The 16,634-nt window shown below is 41.7% G+C and overlaps 1 protein-coding gene across 1 annotated transcript in view; it reads right to left on the bottom strand.

Moving 5' to 3' along the window:
- Positions 1-16,634, bottom strand: part of MCTP2 (multiple C2 and transmembrane domain containing 2) — a 2,216,888-nt gene that overhangs the window by 1,373,007 nt on the left and 827,247 nt on the right. The gene's annotated exons all lie outside the window — the stretch shown is intronic.

The following is a 16,634-nucleotide window of genomic DNA, read 5'->3' as shown; positions in this document are numbered from 1 at the left end:
GGTCTCTGCTGCTTAGGCAGATCTTTATTTAGAGCCTCCGAGTATGTTTTTGTGTGATTATGTGTTTGGTTTGCTGTCGTGGTAGGTCTATGTGAGACTGGAATTGTAGTGAGTGTGGTTTCCTTCTCCTCCTGACTGGTTATGCCAGTACTGAGTTGAGAGAGCTTAGCCTCCAGTTTGGCTATATGGTTGCATCTCTCACATGTGTTGGAATTTGTTGGGAGGAGGAGAGGGTTGTCTGTGTACATGAGGCAGTTGTAACATTGCCTCAAGAGTCCCAGATTCACCAGCTGGACCGGAGAGGAGATTAACAACTGACCTTTGGACATGCTAGAATAATATTGGGAATTCCTTTATAATTGAAAACAAGGGCCAGTGGGGAGTGAGGGTGTAGTGCTTTTAATTTTTAGTGCTGACTTGTATAATTGCTTTAGTGAGCAAGTGCCAGGTAACTTAAGTGCAATGTGTTACAGGTAACTTAAATGCAAAAACGACAAACAGTAACTTTCTTTCAAGTGAAACAAGGAAATAAGTACAGTAAGCAATGCAGATATCACTAGTGATCCACAGAAGCGATGAGAAGCCGCGTATTAGGTGGAATTAGCGTTCCAGGAAAATAACAAGCAAACAAACAACAAGCATATAAACAAAGCTAGATTCAGCAGGCCTGGATCTAGTCTATGCTACAGCAAACAAGGTGTACCAATTTCAGTAAGATACAGTTCAAATATTCAGGCACTATAAACCTTTAACCAGAAATTCCCAGCTCAGAAGGGCAGAGTCCAGCCTCTTCTCCCACAAGAATGCAGACCACGAACCTTCTTAATGTAAAATAACTGGCCTGAAGCCCAAGTGCTTAAACGAGAACTAATACACTTTAAGAATAACAGACACTGGGCTCTCAATCAGCAGTTCCCAACTTAGAAGGATGAAAGCTACCTGTCCTGCCAGCACAGTGCATGCCACAAACCTTCCTAATGCAAAACAACTGGTCTGAAGCCCAAGTGCTTAATCCAAAAGACTTAGAATGATAGCTACACTTTAATCAAGTTACTACCAAGCAGTAATAAATACAATTGAATACTTTAGAGAATGCCTGGATTAATGCTCAAGCTACACAAACAAAGCTAGATCCAGCAGGCCCGAATCCAGTCTATGCCACAGCAAACAAGGTGCACCAACTTCAGTAAGAAGCAGTTTAGATATGCATGCACTATAAGCCTTTAACCAGAAATTCCCAGCTCAGAATACTCTTTTCCTTTGTCCTATGTATTCCACTGAATAACCATCCTGAAAACCTTTCTTTATCAAATTCACATGTTCAGTTCTTTCCAAATGTGTCTCCTGTAGCAAACATTTTTTAATATAGTTCACTACTCTTTCCTTTGTCTATATGTATATATATATATATATATATATATATATATATATATATATATATATATATATATATATACGTGAGACTATTTACATTTGACGATAATGTAGAAAGCGTTATTATTCCCAACTTTTATGTGTAACAGCTTTTTAAGTGTTCCAGCTTTTGCAGGTTGATCTTTCATACAGTTATTACTTGTCATATCCATTTCAGCCCATTTCACATCTTGCAAAACTTTTTGTTTTATTGAAAGCTCTCAAAAAACATACCCCCAATATACCCCTAAAGCCTATTAACTTAATTCTAACACACAAAACTATGTACATCTTCAAATACTAATGTTTCATCATTCTGTCACAGTTTTATCAGAATCAACTCCTTCTTCTGGTAGGATTGCATCTTTACTATTAAAGGTCTAGGTTGCTTTCTCATGGTCAGGTTTGGAGTATACACAAGATGCGCCTTTTCAATTAACATCTCCTGCTGTGGAATACAAGTCCAGTTGCTTATTTATGCTTTCATAAAAATAATAGTCTGTTCCTTCCATCTTCTCTGGCAGGCAGAAAATCTCTTATTTTCCCTATGTCCTCTGTTCTCTAATTCTATAACTTTTTCATTTTTATTTTTTTTATTTTACATTTGTTGACCGGGCTAGTCTAACTGGATATATGTCCATTTTCAGTAGAGGCCCGGGGAGATAAGCTCCGAGGAAACAAACAAAATCATATACAAAAATTAATGTATTCAATGAACATTGCAGGTGGAGTACAGAGAATAATCAAAGAGGTCATTCGTTCATAACATAGTGCAAAATATACAGATACAATTAGTACAATACAAAATGTAGTTGCAGTACATCATAAAGAACAAGATGGCAGCAGAATTATACAATATATTAGTATACAAGTAGTCATAAAGAAAAAGTAGGAGCTGAAATTATACAATATATTAGTAAAAGTAGTCTCCTTAATGAGATTCTGAAGATGTAAGTAATAGTATAGAAGGACAAGGTAAGTTGTTATTAAGAAAAGGAACTTGATTACTGAGAAGAGGAGGGTAGGTTGAGCAAGGTAAGAAGAGCTAGTTGATCAGTCAGGTTTAGTACAGGGGCACAACCAGTGTGTTCTGAAGAAAAGTTTCAATTTGGTTTTAAAGAGTGATATAGAGGGAAGAGAGGAAAGTTAAAAAACATACATCTCTTCTTGAGCAGTCTCATATTAAGCCAGCCTTTTCATTTCGACTTCTGATTTCAGCAGTTTTATCACTTCATCTGAAAATCTGTTTAAAGCTTTTCCCATTTTTTCAAACATTTTATTTCAGTTGATATACTCCTTTAGTGTTTTGTTTATGTTAATCAGCTCTGAGTACATTTTACTTTTTTTCCTCTATGTTACTGGAAGTCATGTCTTACAGCAAAGCTGAAGCTTGTACTGCTTTTTGCTGAACAGCTGCAGACTTCTTCTCAGTCAGTGTTTTTTTCCTTACCTTTTGCAATTGATTTTCTTTCAGTTTCTCATTTTTTTTGCTTGCATCCAGGCAGTGCACTTACTAGCCAGTTACTGAAATTTACCCAAAACTACAAGTTTACTGGCTTGCTCTTTTGAGTTTCTTTTTCCACACTGGGAGAGCTAAAATTAAGCTGTTACTCAATTTGCAGCCAGCTTGGGAGTCCACAGCTTTTTTTATTTCTCATGCTGTTGCCTTCTGTTGAGTGGGTGTCAAGATGTTTTTTTTTAATGGGGGATGGTAAAAAAAAAGGGAATCATACAGCCTCTGGTTATGATTTCCTGCATCCATATATCTTGTGTCATAGATGCAAAGGCCACTAGACGCAGAGATAATTGCCCCCAACTGCCTCCAGAGTGAGTCAGTCAAGCAACCATTCAGGATCATTGAAAATGACTGTCAAGAGAAGGGACCATGGAAGCCTTGATTTTGTGGTCCACCTCTGTCACGGAGGATGATTTTCACTATGATTATTCCCCCTTTGCCTGTTCTATCAGTAAAAGAGTCTGAGGCAAAACCTTGATACTTGTGGAACACCAGTTTTTTCCCACCTTTCTGGTTTACAAAGAAGGTCTGTTGGGGAAGGGTAGAAAAACAGATTCCATCTGCAGACAAGGTCTTTGGGTCTTGCCCTCCTGCATATTTTTAGACTATGTGTCTTAACTTTCAGCCCAAACAAATTGGACCTGTCATAGGAGCATTAATAAAGGATATCTAGAACAGTTCGGCGAAGCTGCAGAGATGCATCCAGGCATGTCAGCGAACAGCTAGACCAGTTTCTGCTTCTCTCGATGTACCATAAGCTGCATTTCAGATAAGGTGCATGGACACATTCATCATTTGACAGCAACTGTAGGGTGACCAACTGCATGTGAACTGCTTTTTTATCCTTTGCAGATAAGGACCCAGATATGAAATTGGACAGCTGCCTTATCAAATCTCTCTGAAATGTATAACATAAGCCAAATAGTTCAGCACCCTGACAGCAAAGGTCGCTGACATATAGACTCACTTACCAAATCCGTTCACTGTTAGTGGAATGGTCAATGGAGCTCTCCTCAGCAAGCTCCTTCTTGTTGGCCACCACCATAGAATCCACCATGGGACCTTTGCTCCAAAAGGGTCAGTCTTTAGAGTAGTCTAAGACTTTCTCTGATTTCTAGGGAATGAGCTCAACAATGTCTGTTTCCTTCCTTGTGCACCTTGAAACCATGTCAACCAGTCTGATGGTAGGAGGGACCACTCAAGAGGTATATGAGCCAGCCTTGACTGCCTTAAGTAATACTGATTCCTTCTGGAAGGGATTGTTGGTGGACACTCCCCCTTTCTGTCTGAGTAGTTTGAGTATGTTGGAGACTTCTTCAAGGAAAGGGGGAACCAGGGGACCCCTCTCCTTCTCCAAAAATCAGTATATTCTCTGAAAGACTCCTGTAGGGATTCCACGTTTCTCTTTTCTGCACATGTGCTTTTGATAACTCTCACCAACAGGATGTTCTGGGAAAGACTCCAAAGCAGATGGGTAGTTCAGAACATGAACTGCCTTAAGGCTACAAGAGGCTGGCTGCCCTAATATGACAAAATGTGAAGGACAAGGGACCCAAAGAGCTCTGTGAGGATAAGGGAGGATCCAAGAAAGGAAAGGAAGCCTGCTCTCTAGACTGAAGGCACTCTTTCAAAGTCAGATACTATAACAGGCTCTGAAGCTAATACCAGGACCAAGCTGTCCAGAGCCAAAGCATTGAGAGTAAGGGATAGCGTCAACAGTTTCAGAGTCAACCCTGACCCCATGGCAATAGCCACAATGCCTCAGTTCCAAGACCAATCGAAGTCCAAGTCACTCTGAGCTGACTGGGTCAGAGAAATGGTCAGCCTCGACAATGTCCAAACCTTCAGATGTGATGCAGGTAAAACCCTGCAATTCACTCAGATCCAAGTACCATGAGGCCAAAAGTCAGTTCAGAGAAGGAGCCACAATCAGACAGAAAGACTGGAACAAGCCCTGAGCTTCCAATGGGAGTTGGAGCCACGAGAACTTTCAACTGCATTTGGGTCCTCAGGAACTTCCTCCTCATTCCGTCTACATCCACTTCTGAAAGACTCCTGGAGGACCTCACTGACTTTAAGGATGACACTGTGGATGAGGGTCTTGATATTCTGTAAAAGGGCCTTTCTTGTAGTAAAGGGTGACCTGAGCTTACAGTTTACCAGTTCTAGAGAGAACGAGGGTTCTGGAAAGGGAGGAGTGGAAGACTTAATTCTGCCCAGCTCAAAGGTTGAGCTGGATCAGTCAGCTTATGGATCTTCAGCATCGGGCCAGAAGGACCCAAGCATTCCAGAAACTGCTTTGTGCAGTGGTCCCTATATTTCTCCTTGAGCTATTCCTTGTCTTTTTTCTTTTCCTTTTGCTGAACCTTTCTTTTTCACTTTGACCTTATCTGAAACTTTCTTGGCTGTCAAGGAAGAAGTTGATGAAGACTATGAAAGGGACCTTCTACCACTGTGGCATGGAGAGGCCCTTGTGCACTAACTTGTGCCATTCTGTAATGGCCCTAGCTCCAAAACAGGCACAAATCTAACAAGCTTTCCCAAATATGGTGCCCTTAACCATCATCATCATCATCATCATCCCCCTTTTTCCCATTTACATGGGGTCGGGGTATCATATTAACTGTCGCCAACTCTCTCGATTCAGTGCCACTCTCCTGCCTTCTTCAACACTCATGCCCGACTGTCGCAGATCTTCTTTCACACAATCCATCCACCTCTTTGCTGGACGCCCTCACTTCCTCTTACCTTCTTCCTGTCTGTCCCAAATCTCCCTCAACAGATTGTCTTCTGCTTTTCTACACATGTGCCCATACCATCGTAATCTGTTCTCTTTGATCTTTTCTGCAATTGGAGCTACTTTGGCTTCTGCTCTTATGTCCTCATTTCTTCGCCTGTCCCGCAGTGTGCATCCTACCACCTTTCTCAGGCACTTCATTTCCATCACCTCTAGCTTCTTCAACTGTTCTGCCTTTATTGCCCAGGTTTCTGTACCATAGAGTAGTACTGGTCACACCAATGTCTTGTACACCTTACTTTTCAACTTCTATGGCATTCTTCTGTCATAGACTACACCTGATACTCTATGCCAGTTGGCTGCAGCCCCTCCGATTCTAGCTTTGACCTCTTCATTCAGACTACCCTTCTCCTCAACCACCCCTCCCAGATACTTGAAGCTGTTTACCTGTTCCACTATCTTCCCATCTATCTCTATTCTCAGCTTCTTCTGATTTCCCCAATCTGCTGCCATTACCACTGTCTTATCTGTGCTTAGTTTCATCCCATGTGCCTTCAGATTTGCATTCCATTCTCCTATCCTTTGCTGAAGTTCTAGATCAGAGTCTGCCTGTACTGCCACATCGTCTGCATACAGCAGCTTTGTTGATCTGACCCCTCCAACCTGTTTGCTGATGTAGTCCATTACCAGTATGAACAGCAGTGGGCTCAGACATTACTAGTATGAACAGCAGTGGGCTCAGAGCTGAACCCTGGTGTACACCCACTCCCACTGGGAACCCCTCAGTGAGGCCAAACACTGTTCATACTTGAGTCACTGGGTCCTTGTACATAGCCTGTACTAATTCTACCAATGTTTCTGGGACTTCAAACCGCCGCAGTACTGCCCAGATCAGCTTTCTTGGGACCTTGTCATATGCTCTCTCCAAGTCTAGGAAAGCCCAGTTTGACTCTCTTCTCTAGTTTCTTCTCAAGTATCTGTCTCAATGCAAACATCGGGTCAATAGTGCTGCATCCTGATATGAATCCGAACTGTTCATCTCCCATCTTACATTCTACTATTCTGCGTATCTGTTTATCAATCACCCTCTCCAGAACTTTCATGCAATGTGGTAGGAGTTTGATGCCTCTGTACTGTCCACAGTTGTGGATGTCCTTTTTGTTCTTGTACACTGGCATGAGTATGCTTATTCTCCAGTCATCTGGGATACGTCTTTCTCTCCACACTGCAATTAGTACCCTCAAGAGCCATTTCTCCCCTAGCTCACCCAACATCTTTATCATATCTGCTGTGACCTCATCTGAGCCTGCTGCTTTCCCTGACTTCATTTTCCTTAGTGCTGCTCTTACTTCTTCTAAGCTGGGCTCCTCTTCTACTCTCATTGTAGGCTGTTTCTGGGGCAGTACCACTTCTGTGGGGTTTTCCTCATTCAGAAGCTGCTGGAAATACTCCTTCCATCTGCCTTTGATGTCCTTTGGGCTGGTAAGCAGGTTGTTGCTGGAATCCCTTATGAAGGGTGTCTGACTATCTTCTTTATCTTTCTGTCTTTGCCTTGCAACCTGGTATAGTTTCTTTGTGCCCCTTACTGCGTCACTTTCCAGAAGCTGATAGAGTGCCTCTGATGCCCTATTCTTTGCTATTGCAACTTCTTTCTTAGTTTCTTTGTTAGCCAACCGGTAGTCCTTCCTAGCTTGGTCAGTCTTTTCAATCTCCCACTTCTTCCTGCACTCCTTTCTTTTGATTATTTCCTGCACTTCTGCATTCCACCACCAGCTTTCCTTATGTACCTTATTTCCATACCTGGCTTGGCCACATATCTTTTCTGTAGTCCTAACACATACTGTTTTTAGGCACTGCCACTCTTCTTCAACTCCACCTATTTCCTCCTCTTCTTGGGGTGCTAGAGCCCTGAGTAATTCCTTGAACTGCTGTACTTTCTCTCCAGTCAACTTCCAGGTCTTCAGCCTGGTCTCTGTTGACCTTAGAGCCTTTTCTGACCACTGCTTGCAGCTGATTGTGGCAACTACTGGTTTATGCTGTGAACAGACTGTTTCACTGGGGATGACTTTGCAATCATGGATTCTACCCCAGTGCCTTTTCCTTACTAGGAGGAAGTCTACCTGAGTTGCATGTTGGCTACTCTTGTATGTGATCTTGTAACTGTCTCTCTTTCTGAACCATGTGTTTGCTACTATCAAGCCATTTGCCAGACAGAAGTCTAGAATGGCTTCTCCTTCTTTATTCCTATTGCTCCACCCATGTGGACCCAGGCAGTCCTCATATCCTGTTCTGTCTGTCCCAATATGTGCATTTAAGTCACCCATTATCAACACCAATTCATGTTGTCCTGCTTTATCTAGTAGGTCCTGCAACTGCTGTCTGAATGCACTCTTTTCCTCACTATCACAACCCTGCTATGGGGCATAGGCTGAGATTATGAATACTGTCCTATCATTACACTGGAGTCTGATTGCCATGAGTCTGTCATTAATTCTGATGATATCCCTCACTGACTTCTGAAGCCTCTGTCTCTCCAGAATTCCTACACCATTTCTAGCCTGTCCACCACCTGAGTAGTAGAGTCTGGATCCCAAGCCAAGTGGATTTGTTGCACTGCCCTTCCATCTCGTCTCTTGGATACATAGGATGTCCAGCCTCCTCCGTATCATCATGTCATCCACTTCTAAGATGCGTCCTGTCAGTGAACCTACATTAAGCGTAGCAATTCTCAATTCATGTTTGGCAGGTTGGTTGGTCCTTAACCACGACACATATTTTCTGTGGGCATCCTGATCAAGAATTTTGTGCCCACAGGTGATACATTTTCTGAAACCCGTTTTCTTAGACATCTTGACAACAACATGAAAATCCCAAAGGACTAGGTACAAATAACATTAGCAACAAAAACAATGATAAAGAAGGTATTGACAATAAATATCAGCAAAAACTCTACACTACAAGAGAAACCAAAAACAAACCACTATCTAATCTCAACGAGTGAAAGACTACCTAAGAATGGTGCCATGAGACAACAGAAAGTTTATAATTAGGGGAGGTTGAAAACTAGGAATAAAAACACAAAAGAGTAAAAGGTGAATAACCTTGAGCTAAGCCCAATAAATAACCCTGTCCAAAGTAAGTGTGACAGAAAAAGATATATGTCTAACCTTTTGCTTCTTTTTAACACGAATTTCTGAAGAAGCAGACACACATTTGCCAGGCAAAACGTCCCTTGAGACAGCCAACCCAATCTGGCCAGGCAAAGAGGTATTCCCTACTCCTCCCAAGACCAACAAGAGCAGTTCTCCCTTGCCCCCCAAGGGTACTCCAACAGGGGCAGAGGACATATTTAACCTCTGGTCTACGGTGGTCGTAGGGACTACACCACAGGAAACTAAGGAAAAAGATGAATGGTCTGAGGACTCAAGCCACACTTTCTTCAGTTCAGCTCTAGCTAACTGTTTGGGTGCTTGGAAGATGCCCTTGAAGCTCTGGAAGTTTGCCACCTGTTACATTGTTAGGAGGATGTAATGCATGTAACTAAGACTACTGCATCAGTGTTCAGTATTAGGAACATTTTGTGACATACAAGTCTTTAATGAGCAAAGAGCTATTTTTAGTGTTGCATAAGAATACAGTCAGCTTAAGGACAAATCCTTCCTTTATGATCAAGCTGGTGACTGACTTTTCACTGACTCAAGCCACACAGCTGCCTGCCAAATGTGGTGACGAACCTTAAGAGCTGTTCATCCTTAACCTTCACCTGTTTTCCTAGATTTATATTGTAATAAATCTTTTCTATGATGGATATCAGTTTTTTCCCTTGGTATCATCAGTGAATAACATTATAATCTCAAGCTAAAATGCAGACTGATTTGACCCTACATTGTGTTTCAAAATCCAGTGTATCACTTCAAATCCTTTTTAATCTCCAAAATTGGGAAAAAGGAATGTTGTTTATCATATCTTGTAGATGACAACTCATAGCATGTAATACAGAGTTTTTAGCAAAGGGCTTCCTATAAACAGATGTCTGTATAGACCCATCCAATAAATTGGTAACTTTCAAAAAACTATCATGAACAAACTCCATTTACTAGTGAAAAATGAACTCATATCATTCTTATTTAGAAAGTCAACAAATTATTTTAAATTAGATTTATTACCATTTCTATTGGAGACTGTAAAGTGGTGGCAGGGGAAAGTGTAGTTAGGCAGCATATGATGGTGCTTTGTAGGATAACACTGGTGATCAAGAAGAAGAGGATGAGTATGAGGGCAGCACCAAGGATCAAATGGTGGAAATTGAAAAAGGGTAATTGTGAGGTGATGTTCAGGGAAGAGTTAAGACAGGCACTGGGTGGCAGTGAAGAGTTACCGAATAGCTGGGTAACTACAGCAGAGCTAGTAAGAGAGATGGCTAGAAGGGTGCTTGGTGTGACATCTGGAAAGAGGAAGGAGGACAAGGAGACCTGGTGGTGTAATGAAGAAGTACAGGAGAGTATACAGAGAAAGAGGTTGGCGAAGAAGTGGGAGTGTCAAAGAGATGAAGAAAGTAGACAAGAGTATAAGGAGATGAGGTGCATGGCAAAGAGAGAGGTGGCGAAGGCTAAGGATAAGCCGTATGAAGAGTTGTATAAAAGGTTGGACACTAAGGAGGGAGAAAAGGACCTGTACCGACTGGCTAGACAGAGGCACTGAGCTAGTAAAGATGTACAGCAGGTAAGGGTGATAAAGGATAATGAGGGAAACGTACTCACAAGCGAGGAGAGTGTGTTGAGCAGATGGAAAGAATACTTTGAGGGGTTGATGAATGAAGAGAATGAGAGGGAGAGAAGGCTGGATGATGTGCAGATAATGAATCATGAAGTGCAGTGGATTAGCAAGGAGGAAGTAAGGATAGCTATGAAGAGGATGAAGAACGTAAAGGCTGTTCATCCAGATGTCATACCCGTGGAAGCATGGAGGTGTTTAGGTGAAATGGCAGTGGAGCTTTTAACTAGATTGTTTAATGAAATCTTGGAAAGTGAGAGGATGCCTGAGGAATGGAGAAAAAGTGTTTTGGTACCGATTTTTAAGAATAAGGGTGATGTGCAGATCTGTAGTAACTACAGAGTGATTAAACTGATCAGTCACAGCATGAAGTTATGGGAAAGAGTAGTGGAAGCTAGGTTAAGAAGGAAGGTGATAATTAGTGATCAGCAGTATGGTTTCATGCCAGGAAAGAGCACTACAGATGCGATGATTGCTCTGCGAGTGTTGATGGAGAAGTACAGAGAAGGTCAGAAGGAGTTGCATTGTGTCTTTGTGGATTTAGAGAAAGCATATGACAGGGTGCCTAGAGAGGAGTTGTGGTATTGTATGAGGAAGTTGGGAGTGTCAAAGAAGTATGCAAGAGTGGTACAGGATATGTACGAGGGTAGTGTGACAGCGGTGAGGTCTGCAGTGGGAGTGACAGATGCGTTTAAGGTGGAGGTGGGATTACATCAAGGATCAGCTCTGAGCCCTTTCTTATTTGCAATGGTGATGGAAAGGTTGACAGATGAGATCAGACAGGAGTCCCCGTGGACTATGATGTTTGCAGATGACATTGTGATCTGTAGTGAGAGTAGGGAACAGGTGGAGGAGACCCTGGAGAGGTGGAGATATGTTCTAGAGAGAAGAGGAATGAAGGTCAGCAGGACTAAGACAGAATACATGTGTGCGAATGAGAGGGAGGACAGAGGAATGGTGAGGATGCAGGGAGTAGAGGTGGCGAAGGTGAATGAGTTTAAGTACTTGGGATCAACAGTTCAGAGTAATGGTGAGTGTGGAAGAGAGGTGAAGAATAGAGTACAGGCAGGATGGAGTGGATGGAGAAGAGTGTCCGGAGTGATTTGTGACAGACGAGTACTAGTAAGAGTGAAAGGGAAGGTCTACAAGAGAGTAGTGAGACCAGCTATGTTATACGGGTTGGAGACAGTGGCATTGACAAAAAGGCAGGAGTCAGAGCTTGACATGGCAGAGATGAAGATGTTAAGATTTGCACTGGGTGTGACGAGGATGGACAGGATTAGGAAAAAGTATATTAGAGGGTCAGCCCGGGCTGGAAGGTTTGGAGACAAAGCCAGAGAGGCAAGATTACGTTGGTTTGGACATGTGCTGAGGAAGGATGCAGAGTATATTGGGAAAAAGATGCTAAGGATGAAGCTGCCAGGTAACAGGAAAAGAGGAAGGCCTAAGATAAGGTTTACAGATGTGGTGAGAGAGGACATGCAGGTGGTTGGTGTGACAGAGCAAGATGCAGAGGACAGGAAGAAATGGAAACAGTTGATCTGCTGTGGCGACCCCTAACGGAAGCAGCCAAAAGAAGAAGAAGACCATTTCTAAGTGTCCATCAGTCATCTAAATATCTTGGCTACATTATTAAATCTTCAGTAAACACATTCATGAAATTATCATAAATAAATCTGTTCTCAAAGAATCCTATATACGAGTCAGTGTAAATCAGAGCAAATGTGGCCCCTATCACTGTGCCTCTTAGCTGTAAGCAACATTTATTATCAAAATGTAAAACATTCATTTCCAAAACTAAACAAGCTAATTGATTCAGAAGTTATTAAAGTGTTCTGGATATACCTCAGTCATATACAGTCAATATTTAATAACCAGAAGTCTTTGGTCATGAGGGATACATTTATAAAGACTGACAACATCCAAAGTACAAAAATAAGTATATATGTGTAGATGTGCATGATTTCTATGGTCCCATGCCATATCTGTCCTGATCTTTTGTCTTCTTTTTGTTTCTCTGCTTGTTCTGTTCATTTAACTTGTTGCTGAACTTGAAAACACTAGCATAGAGCTGAAACTAGTACTGTTTGTGACCTTTGGAGCTTGTACTACAGTTAATCTTTTGTCTACACAGGTTTAGCTGTTGCTTCGTGAGAGGGGTTTCAGTTTGGTCTGATCAAGCTAGAGTTACTACTACAGGGCTCTGTTTAGGGTTTTTGATTGGATAATTTCAACTTTGGCTGGTTCCTGTTTCTCTGCCTTAAACAGCCAGTGTTTAAACCAGTTTGTGCTTGTTTCCTCAAAGCTGCAGTGAGTTAGGCCTTCTACCCTTGCTCTGCTGTTTTCCAAAAACCTGCTGTGAGACTACAAAAGATAAGTGCTTATTTTAAACTGCTTTCTTCAGTACTGCAACTAAAATGTTATTTGCTGCATATTTGTTTAAATCATTCATATGTATTTTAGGTTAGTGAACTGAATCCTTACCTCTTTTCTGATCTTTGTCTCCTTTTTGTTTCTCTGCTTGTTCTGTTCATTTTACTTGTTGCTGCACTTGAAAAACACCAGCACAGAGCAGAATCTAGTACTGTTTGTGACCTTTGGAGCTTGTAGTACAATTAATCTTTTGTCTAGAGAGGTTTAGCTGTTGCTTCATGGGAGGGGTTTCAGTCTGATCTGATCTAGCTAGAGTTACTGCTACAGGGTTCTGTTTAGGGTTTTTTGGTTGGATAATTTCAAACTTGGCTGGTTCCTGTTCCTCTGCCTTAAATAGCCAGTGATTAAACCAGTTTGTGCTTGTTTGCTCAAATCTGCAGTGAGGTAGGCCTTCTGCCCTTGCTCTTCTGTTTTACAAAAACTTGCTGTGAGACTACAAAAGATAACTACTTATTTTCAGCTGCTTTCTGCACTTCTGATTAAGTAAAACATTATTAGCTGCATATCTGTTTAAACTGTGCAACTGTATTTTAAGTTAGTGAATTGAATCCTTACTTCTTTTCTGATCTTGTATCCCCACCCACTCAATTGTTGTTGTGGTCTTCAAGCTTGGTCACTTTTGAGTTTCCCACCTCTACTATACATTTGATATTGGACACTCCTCCCAGTCCCACCGCATCAGCTCATTCTACGGAGTACAGTGAGATCAGTTGTGAAGGCTCACCCACTGCATTAGCTCACTGTACAGAGTACAGTGTGATCAGTTGTGAAGACCCACCCCTTTAGCTTCTTATCCTTGAATTATCTTCTGTCTCCTCACATTCTACTAAAAAAATATTCTGCCTTTTCCTACTTAATTTTTCATGTGTTTAGGTGTTTGACTGCATTTAGTTTTCCGCATTTGTTACTGCTTGTCAGTAGCCTGATTAAATTGATGACATTATTCTACTGAATTACTGCTTTACTTGAGCTGTTTTTTACTGTTGTGATTATGAGCTAATTTATCATATTTGCACTACTTTAAAGCAATTTACTGATTAACTGCATTTCATTACTGTTTAACTGTATTTCATTGCTATTTACTGCAATTCAGTACTGTTTAACTGCATTTTACTGCATTTCATTGCTGTTTAACTGCATTTTTACATACTGTGAGTTCTGTTTTTGTCTGTAAGTGGTTAAACAGTGCTTCTATGTAAGGTTTACAGTGTTCTTAACCCTTTAAATTGAGTAGTATAGTCTGGATACAGGTTTGCTGCATCCAGAGCAGTTTGTTTTTGCCTTCTGTGTTTCTGGAAGCCATCTTGTGCTTGCCTTATGTGCTTCTAGCAGCCATATTGCGTTGGTAGGGACCTATCTTCTCTGCTAGTGAGAGTAGCAGGGCTGCCTAGACCTTGTCTGGCACAGGCTGGTTGGTAAAAAAAAGCAGGGGCTAGCAAGACTGGCTAGATTTCTGTGTCACTAGAATATTCTATTTTGTTTGGTATTTAAACTCTACGTTTGAGCAGGTTTGGGTTTGTTAGCATGTCATGCTCCACAGCTGCACTGTTTTTAATCCAATGCAAGGAATTCCAGCTACAAATCTTTCCTTAGTAGCACTTGTATGATCACCTAGTAATACTCCACTTAGACCTTCCAACCTTTACCCCCTTAGCACTCTCTGGCCTCTCTCCCTCAGATTCTGAGAAATATGGATGGGCAATTTCCTATGAGTTCTCTTGTCAGTCTAGTTGATATGGGCATCCTGAGACAGTGCAGCAACTGCCTCATGTACACAGACAACCCTCTACTACTACCACATAGGAACACAATTTGTGAGAGATTCAATTACATTAAGAACTCAGAGTTTATGCTCTCTCCCTCACAAGCTAGTATATATCTGGCACTGAGAAGGTTGTCAAAAAACACCACACCTCAAACACCACTCACACCTACACAACACCAAGTGATATATCTAAAGATGCTCAGCAAAAACATACCCAAACAAACAGACCTCCGAGGCAAAAACACATGCAAACTCCACTGCCTACCACACCACACATAGTCCACACACCTGTGTCTCACAGCCACTAAGGCCTAAACATAAATCCAACATATTAGTCATAACGGACTCCATTGTAATACACACAGATGTGCCCCTCACCAGGCTGGATAAGGAGAAAGTCACTGTTAGTTTTTGTGTAAGATACCAGAATCTACCATATCACCCAGGCACTCAAGTCTCTCAACAACAGGTACTGTTATGACTCTGTCATAGACCATGTTGGCATGAATGACTTGAGACATACCTCCATGGACAATATGAAGAGAGACATGATCAAGCTCGATGAATATGTGTTCCAGATAGGTTTGTTCCAAGCTTAAGCAGCATTCTACCATCACACAGAATGATGCCTCAATACAAGCAGAAAATCATTGATTTTAACAACTGGCTTAGTTTCTGGTGTCATTCCAAGGTGATCCAGTACCTGACAGCCTGAGAAGGCATGATCAACAGACCACATTGCTTTAACAAAGATGGCCTGCATTTATCTTCCCTTAGGCTTCCCTTCAGTGCCTTTTTTAGGCAATGCCATGAGGTCAAAACTACCAATATGAATATTTCGTCAAAACGCAAATTAAAGGTCATGCTGCTAAATGCTGGGAGTCTAAACATGAAACTACACTCATTGCAAGCATTCTTAACCCTGGAAGGTGCTGACATTTGTGCAGTCACAGAAATCTGGTTCAAAGCTGTGGAGAGCACCCCAGCCATACCAGGTTACTCATCTTATCATACATTCAGACCCCAAACTGTAAGCAGCAAAGCAAAAGGAGGTGGAGCTGCAACATATAGTAAAGACATACACACATCCAGGCTCGTCAAACAAGTATAATGCACAGCAGAAACTCCAGGTACAGTTAACCATTGACAAGACTCCTATTCAAATCACAGCTAGCTAGAGGCCCATATTTTTGACTCAAAATGCCCGCTCCACCTATATGGACCTCTTCAAGTCTATCAAGATTCAACCTTTACCCTGATCATGGGCGACTATAACTATCCAACCATAAGATGGCAAAACTAGTCTTGCCAAAACACAAATGCCCAGACATTCGTTTACTTTGTCAATGCAAACGCCTTGGACCAGCTGGTTGACACCCCCATAAAAGGTGATTATCCTGGACTTGGTATTAACCAACATGAGAAACCACTGCAGCATCCCTACAATGTCATCCTCCCTGGTTAGAGCCGACCACAAAGCGTAATTTTTGAAGTCACCATCTCCCCCAACCCCCTTCTCCCCAGCTAGGGTCAAACAAAAAAACTTCCCCAAAGCTCATTATAACCTCCTGAGGGAAGGTATAAACAGTTTCACAGCCCCTCCTTCATAGGAACTAACACATATGTCCAAACCTATACCAAATTACTACATAAGCATTTATATAGCTGCATGGAATCAGGAATACCCAACAGAACAAAATCCTCCTCCTCACAGAAGAGTAAACCTGACTGGTGGAAATCTGCAATAAATAAACTCTATAATAAAAGGAAAAAAATTGCTGTCCAGGACCAAGAAGGAGCACGTGCATAATTGGAAGACAATGTCTCCTTTGCCTGAACAAGCGAATAAGAGCACAAATGAAATCCTCCAAAGCAAACTTCAAATCTAAATTGGTCACATCTACTAAAGACAGTCATAAGGCCTTCTTCACATATGTCCACAATGTCAAAGAAGGCACTCAGATCTGCTCAAAAATGGTGGCCAATGACACCACATC

Source organism: Protopterus annectens, chromosome 8.part1 (assembly GCF_019279795.1).
Source record: "Protopterus annectens isolate FY-2018-M chromosome 8.part1, PAN1.0, whole genome shotgun sequence".
Lineage (NCBI taxonomy): Eukaryota > Metazoa > Chordata > Ceratodontiformes > Protopteridae > Protopterus > Protopterus annectens.
The sequence above is the reverse complement of the archived record's forward strand: the minus strand, read 5'-3'. Positions and strand labels throughout refer to the sequence as shown.